This window comes from Struthio camelus, chromosome 14 (assembly GCF_040807025.1).
Source record: "Struthio camelus isolate bStrCam1 chromosome 14, bStrCam1.hap1, whole genome shotgun sequence".
Taxonomy (NCBI): domain Eukaryota; kingdom Metazoa; phylum Chordata; class Aves; order Struthioniformes; family Struthionidae; genus Struthio; species Struthio camelus.
In genome coordinates, this window is record NC_090955.1 from 19,043,532 (window position 1) to 19,050,548 (window position 7,017).

The window sequence follows — 7,017 nt, forward strand, 5'->3', positions numbered from 1 at the left end:
ATGCATGAGATAATCACTTCTGGTATAAAAAGAGAGGATTATGGATTTACTTGATTCAAAAAGGAAACAAGAACACATTAGAGTAGGTTGCACAGAAAATTCATGATGTTTGCAGGGCTTTTTTTTTTTTTTTTTTTGCTTTTTGTTGTTTTTTGGGGGGGGTTGTTTTTAATTTTGTGAGCATACACAGAACCTATTGAGCATACCCATTTATGGCTACTCTCACCACAGACTTAAGTTAGCTGTGCTCAAGTTAACTCCTCTTGCATTAGCTCTGCCTAAATGAGAGTGGATACAGCATTAAGTATTATTCAAACTGCACAGAGATTGTATTAGCAGCTGGGGAGCTGTGCTAGCTCACGCTGTAAGCAATGTCTCCTGAAAGGCAAGCCAACTCAAGTACAAAAACACCAAACAGTTTGCACGTGCAGACAGGCCTGGGAGGGTATAACTAGAGGCAAAACTGGTAAAACTGCAGTGAACGTTAACCTCAGCAAAAATCACCTATTATTTCATTTGACATAGATGAGAATTTAATGCAGTCCTATAGCAGGTTCTAAAGACAAACCCAAGTGTTCTCCTAATAAACTGACCACAAACAATATATGTTTGCCATTGCTTATGTAATTGATTTGGGACTACAGGTATATAAAATTGAAAAGCTCTATATATTTCCACATGTGGAAAATTATTAGCTAGCCTTCCATGATATTACCAGTCAGCCTACATCATTTTCTTAAAATAAGGCCAAAATTTATGAAGTTTGCAAGCATCTTTGAACATTCTGAAAATTCTTATTTGTGTAATACTGCAGAAAAGCAGTACAAATTCCTTTTCAAAACACTGAGAATTTTTCTGCCTGTTTCTCAAAAATAGCCATTACTTCATCTCTCTTCTCCCAGAACTATTATCTTTGTTAATCAGACATTCTAATATGGCAGTATTAAAAGATTTATATCTCTTTCATAATGTCCTTTGTCAAGACCTTGGTGGTTGTTCTTATATTTTATATTCAAGCAGCACTGTATTTTGAGTTTACACCATCCTTCCTCCTCACCTCAGAAGCTGTAGGGCTGCAAAGCTCAGGCATCAGTCAGTCAAAAATAGGTTTCTCATCTGGATGTCTTTCAGTCAAATCAAGCCTAAAGAGATCTTCACACCAAAATGATTACCAAAACAACAGAAAAGCTTGTCCAGTGCACAAGAAAATTATCCACAAGTATGACAAAGGAAATAAAGCTGACACACATTTGTAACTGTGATAGTGCTTGTTGGCAGCACTAAGCAAGAAAGTCTACACAAATACTGTCTGATATGCAGAAATGTTTCCTAGGAAATGAAAAATGTGCCATGTCTTCTTCAAGACATAGAACCCACCAGTCATGTTTAATGGTATCATACATGTGAACTATAACATTCACCTCTCATATGACATTCCATTATTTTTCCTTTTTCTTGGGCTCCATGAGATTTTTTTTTACATCTCCATCATTAATATAACAATACAAGATTTTTCACATAAAAGAGGTATTTTGGATAGCTTATATTTATGGGGAGCAGATACTATTATGAATATTAAACAGTCACAGAGGGAGTTGCTGAAAATCAGTGTAAGATATGTTGCAGATAAACATAGTCAGTTTTTATATGATACACATGGGTACACCACTACTGAAACTGCACAGGAATTGACTGATGAATACTTTCAGCCTATCATATTTCCTTTTGGTTATAGTATCATTTTATCGACTCTGGATTCAGTCTTGGACATCTCAGCAATTCACAACAACCGAACACAACCTCTTCTGTAACTTAACCCAGCAAATTACCTTTTTCCAATCTGCAGGGCATATGGTGCACAGTATACAAGAAAATAACCAGGTCCTGGAGGGGATACGTTTATCTGATTCATGAGCAAAGGCTTCCAAACTCAATATATTCATGATACAATAGAAGTGAGTTGTAGAATTTAACAGAGAACATCTACTACCACGCACAGGTAATCTTGATGGTTGTGGCACCTCTGTAAAGGCACTCATGATATCTAAAAGCTAGATATATTCCTGATACCAAGGGAGGAGGTTATAATTAATACTGCAATAAGTGAAAGTAGCAGCAAATTCTATCAATTGACCTTGAAATTTCTCTATATTCTCATTCTCCTGTTTGGATACAAATAGGGGAAAAAGTACTTTTTGACAGAAAGCCTAGGTTTGAAGCTCAACGTTTCTGACAAAATATAATAATAATAATGATAATAATTGCACCTTCTTCCTTTCCAGTAAAGGAAGCGAAGCTCTGTCCTTTAAGTGTTCACATATCAATCTTGCACAGAAGTCAGGTGCACCGTGCATGAGGTGGTCTTGTGCTTCTGTCACAATCAGAGCACGAGACCTCATCGTGAGCTGGTAAAGCATGAGAGCATCATGCCAGCTCTGCCATCACAAGCCTGCCCTTTGGGAGAAAGGCACACACCTTTCACAGTTGCTCTCGCCCCCGCCCCCGGCCAGACAACAGCAGCCTGGGCTCAGGAAAGGCCAGCGCACAGCTGCTTCCTCCCTTCTTGCAATGCAGGGTTGGCATGGTGAGCCCAGCCATCCCCTCCCTCAATCAACTGGCTCCAGCCTCAGTAACTGCCATTTCAGTGCCTGAGGATGGGGAATATCAGAAGTGGAGGTGCCCATAAGAGAGGTGTGTGTCTGGACAAAGTGATCTATTCTCTCAGACAAGCCTTGCCGGAATGCTTAAAAGCAAAGGCCAAAGTTCACAAAGCCTGAAAAAGACTGCAGCAATCAGCATGACCCTACTGATTGCTCACAGATAAGAGCAACCAATGCGCTGCTCTTAAAATTGCAGGGTCTTTTAGCGTTGTTCCGGTTTCTTCAAGTAATAAGACTTCCAATTACTTCTACTGAGTAATAAGATCTGGTATTTGCTTTCACCTGAGTACATTATCTTTCCCTGGGCATTTATTCAAATCTTAAAGTAGAATCTTAACACATGGCAACACTGTGGATAGTTATGGTGTGATTAAAAAAACAAAAACAAAAACTTAGAGATCAAGTGAAGCCAATAGAAAGAACCATCCTGTGATTTAGCAGTTTTGAACATGCAACGCCTAATTTCCCAAATAATAATAGGGCAGTGTCCTCTAGTGGCTAAAGTACTGGACAGGGAGTTGAGTCCAGCAGCCAGTTCTTCACAAATAATTTAAAACATTTAGCAACTCATTTAAGGTGCAATCAGTAAAGCTGGAAAGGTGCCCAACACCCATTCGATTTAATAGGAATTGGGAAGTAATTAAGCAGCGGCTACCCAAAGAGTTTCAGAAACTTGGATCCAAGCCAGCACTTACTGGTATCCTACCTGCAGTGTTCAGCACAAACACACACACATCTCCCAGTGCTAGCCTAGGATTTCTAAAAGGAGAGAATAGGGAGGACACTGGAAAGGGCAGGGACAACCCTTCAGCTTGTGGGACCACAGGAAGAAACTGCTGAGAGGCCCGCAACGCATAATATGCTAGCTCTGCTTCTCAAAAAATGGACAAGCCACTCACTGTGGAGACTTGTGAGACGAGTATGAAACATCCACATCCTAAAATAAGGTGTCTAGGAGATCCTGCATATCAAGAGAGTCAAAAATATTTAGTATACTCAGACTCCACGGAAGTCCTATTTTACTGTAAACTTCCTATATTATCAGACTCTTTAGACTGGAGTGGTAACAAAAGAAGGGTTTTGTTGTTCTGTACACAAATCACTGTTCTTTCAAGGCTGAGCTGAAAATGACAACTCAAATAACAACTTGCTCAAATACACTCTACCAAAGCCAAGAAAGGTCTGTTGTTAAATTTCAGTTATGATGTCACCCAGTTTTAGATCAGAGAATATGGGCATTGCAAACCTTTAGCTCAGTTAAATTAAGCTTTCTGTATTTTTACCTAGGAAAATAGCTTTCCACACACAGATCAGCAAGAAGGACTTGTAAAAACGTAAAGTGAGATACTGTAAGGAGTACCCAGCTCCTTTGGTTATAACAAGATGAAAAGTTCAGAGATTTTTGCATCTCCAAAATACAAGTTTTGTTTTTAATCATGCCAAGCACACTTCTCAAAGTATAACTCATTTCTGCTTTAGCCCAGACTTAATGACAGAATCTGGCCTAGCTGAGTACAGATATTATAATTAATAGAATCAGATAAACACTCCTGTAACTAATCAGGTCAAAAGCACGTATCATACAGCAAAACAATGGCATGTAACACAAGTTCAGTCTGAAACCAGAAAGGATGGAAATAATTTTAATCAGATCTCTACTAAGAGAATACCATATAGCAGATATAATAAATACTCTCAGTTCATTCTAAGTTGGTGGATTTCCAAATAATAATGATTGTGATGCATTGAGACATGTTACCAGGAAACTTGATGAAATGTTATAGTTGAGAGAAAAATTTTGACCTAGTGGGAGTCCTGGAATTTCTCAGAGCGTAACATACTTCTCTCTATCTTTATTTCAGCCAAAACCAGCAGGCCAGTCTTCAACATTAAATGTTTCTCCAGAGCACTTAAAGCTTCTACAATGGAGACAGAAAACCTAATCACATTTTAATTGAGCCAAATCAGACTTCCAAATTCAACACACATTCAAGAGATTTCCTCCAGCTAAAATATAAAACTGCTAGGCTCTTCTCTAATAAGCAAGTAACTCAGCAAAGACAGATTGGAAGGTTTAAAGACGACTGTGTGCCAAGTTGAAAACACATCTTCTACAAGTGTTACCATAAAGAGGAATATTGGTAAGTGCTCTCTTCAAGGCACTGGATTTTCCTCCCCAAGATTATGCAACCCATCAGAACAGCTGGGTTTCCCATTAGCTAATTGTAAACACTGGTCATCTTTCCCATTACCCTGTTTTCTCAGACTTTTCCTGTGGAGAGAGGCTGAATAAGAGATGGTGGTAAGATTGCTACAGGGCCAGAGAGGCAATTTACTGGAAGCAAGCTAGGCCACACAATTATGTTATGTAATGAGACATAGACTAAGAAGCAGCTTCTATTTTTTAATTGCAGAGCACTTAATTTGTTATAAATGCAATAAAAGTTTAAATAACTTAATTTTAATAAGCCTCTTGATGTTATGCTACCTAGTTGCTTAACCAGAGGTGTAACGAATGTGTTCTGAAATGACACCAGTCCAAGACCGTAAGTCTCTGAAAGGCTCCACCTTGTAAGATTCTGATTGCTCCTGCCACTACACATATAAAGACATCCTTGATTTTAAATGCACAGATAATCCCACTGAGTCAGGGAACAAGAAACCCTTTCAAGGGAGCAGGTTTTAATTGGGTCACTGGAAACAGTACACTGGCTTCAACATGGCATAACTACATCTCTCAAACTCCGAATCAAACATGACTGAACTGTCTCTTGTTTAATGCTATGAGGGAAACCTGCCTAAAGCCAATCAAATTAATTCCTGGGAGAATCACAATAAGTATGCATCTTGTTTGTATGTCTAAATAACTAATTGTTTTCATCTTAGAAGACATCACAGATGCATCATACTGCTCTTGAGCAGTATTCTGAGACTCAGGAGTCTCCAACATCAAGCAACTTAGCAGTCTACAAATTTGTTTAGCTTCTCCACCCCCTCCCTTTTTTTTTTTTTTTTTTAAAACATCCCATGCAACATCAAAAGATGCTTCTCAGGCATAAGTACTAAAAATGACAGTAGAGACATAAAAGCAACACTGATCCTTATTAATGTTTAAATGTATGTATTCTAAAACTATCACACCTAATTAGGATTCTGCCTTCTTCCTCATATCAAAAGCTCTTCCCAGTTATATCCAGTTTTAATCCTACCCAGAGGACTCAAAATGCATTGTGATAACAGAAGTACCAAGATGCAGTGCAAGCTTCTCACACACGCATACATTTCTCTACAACATGCAGTTGGAAACGTATATTCCACACTGAAGGACATACATTTCAAAAACCATATGCTGTCAAAAAGCTCAAATGCAGAAACACTAATGACACAGCACTGCCCCCTGCCCTCAGCTATTTCTATTACTTCAAGGAACAAACATGTTTTTGTCTAAGAATAAATAACATCTACAAGAGTACAATGATCACACAAACTAAATCTGATTCAGATAAACAGTTCTATTTTTCTATGGCAGTTACAGAATTTCCTTAAAAGAGGAAAAACCATACATGATCCTCTGCTTAATACCTGGTATTCCTCTGCTAATACCATCTGGTATATTGCAGGTTACTTTAAGACATCTAACTTTCCCTTAACTGCTTTGACAAGAGTTTAGAGGAAATTTATTTCTCTCATCATCATATTGACTAAGTTTAAAGGAAATTTATCATTTGGTTCAAGCAAAGTATTGCTATTTCCTCTATGGAAATGGAAACACTAAATCATACATTTTTCTCACATACCATATTTTGGAAGGTCTGCATTCTTTCACGTTCCAGGCTCAAACGTTCCCACAACTAAAGCTTATTATAAAAGCATTCAACTCTTACAGCACTCCCACCTCCAGTAACCAATCAACCCACAACACACCCCAGTTTTACATGTAGCTTTGCTCATCCAAAATAAATAACTTAGTCCGTTTACTGGAAATTTATTATCTTAATGTGCTCATTTCATTGTCAGCCTTGGCAGAGATGTCCAGGTTTAGAGTGAAAGACAGTAAAAATTGACAAACCTTAAATCCCAGTGTTACAAAGCCCTATTAAGTAACAGATGGAAAAGATAATTAGCCTACAACTCAACCTTCTCATGCTTAATTAGGATTTCTATTCCTATCTCTGGGACACACATTCTCTCAGAGATTTTATTTTCATGACAATAACAGCTATGTTTTTCAGCCTCAGGTCCTTGAACCAGAAGAAACTGAGAACTCCTGAAATAGGGAGAAGGAAAAAAAGCTTATATTCATCTCCATATTCAGTAGTTTGGTTAAACATCACAGCTATTTTCAGCTGTAAGCTGG

At 38.1% G+C, this 7,017-nt stretch overlaps 1 protein-coding gene across 3 annotated transcripts in view; it reads right to left on the minus strand.

Annotated features, from left to right (window-relative positions):
- Positions 1-6,556, minus strand: part of FBLN2 (fibulin 2) — a 171,555-nt gene extending 164,999 nt beyond the window's left edge. The window contains exon 1 of one of the 3 annotated variants that reach the window (XM_068906882.1): positions 6,458-6,556. The gene's annotated coding sequence lies outside the window, so the exon portion shown is untranslated. The remainder of the gene's footprint in view (positions 1-6,457) is intronic. The other 2 variants (XM_068906894.1, XM_009688165.2) reach the window with 2 other exon arrangements.
- Positions 6,557-7,017: the final 461 nt, after the last annotated feature.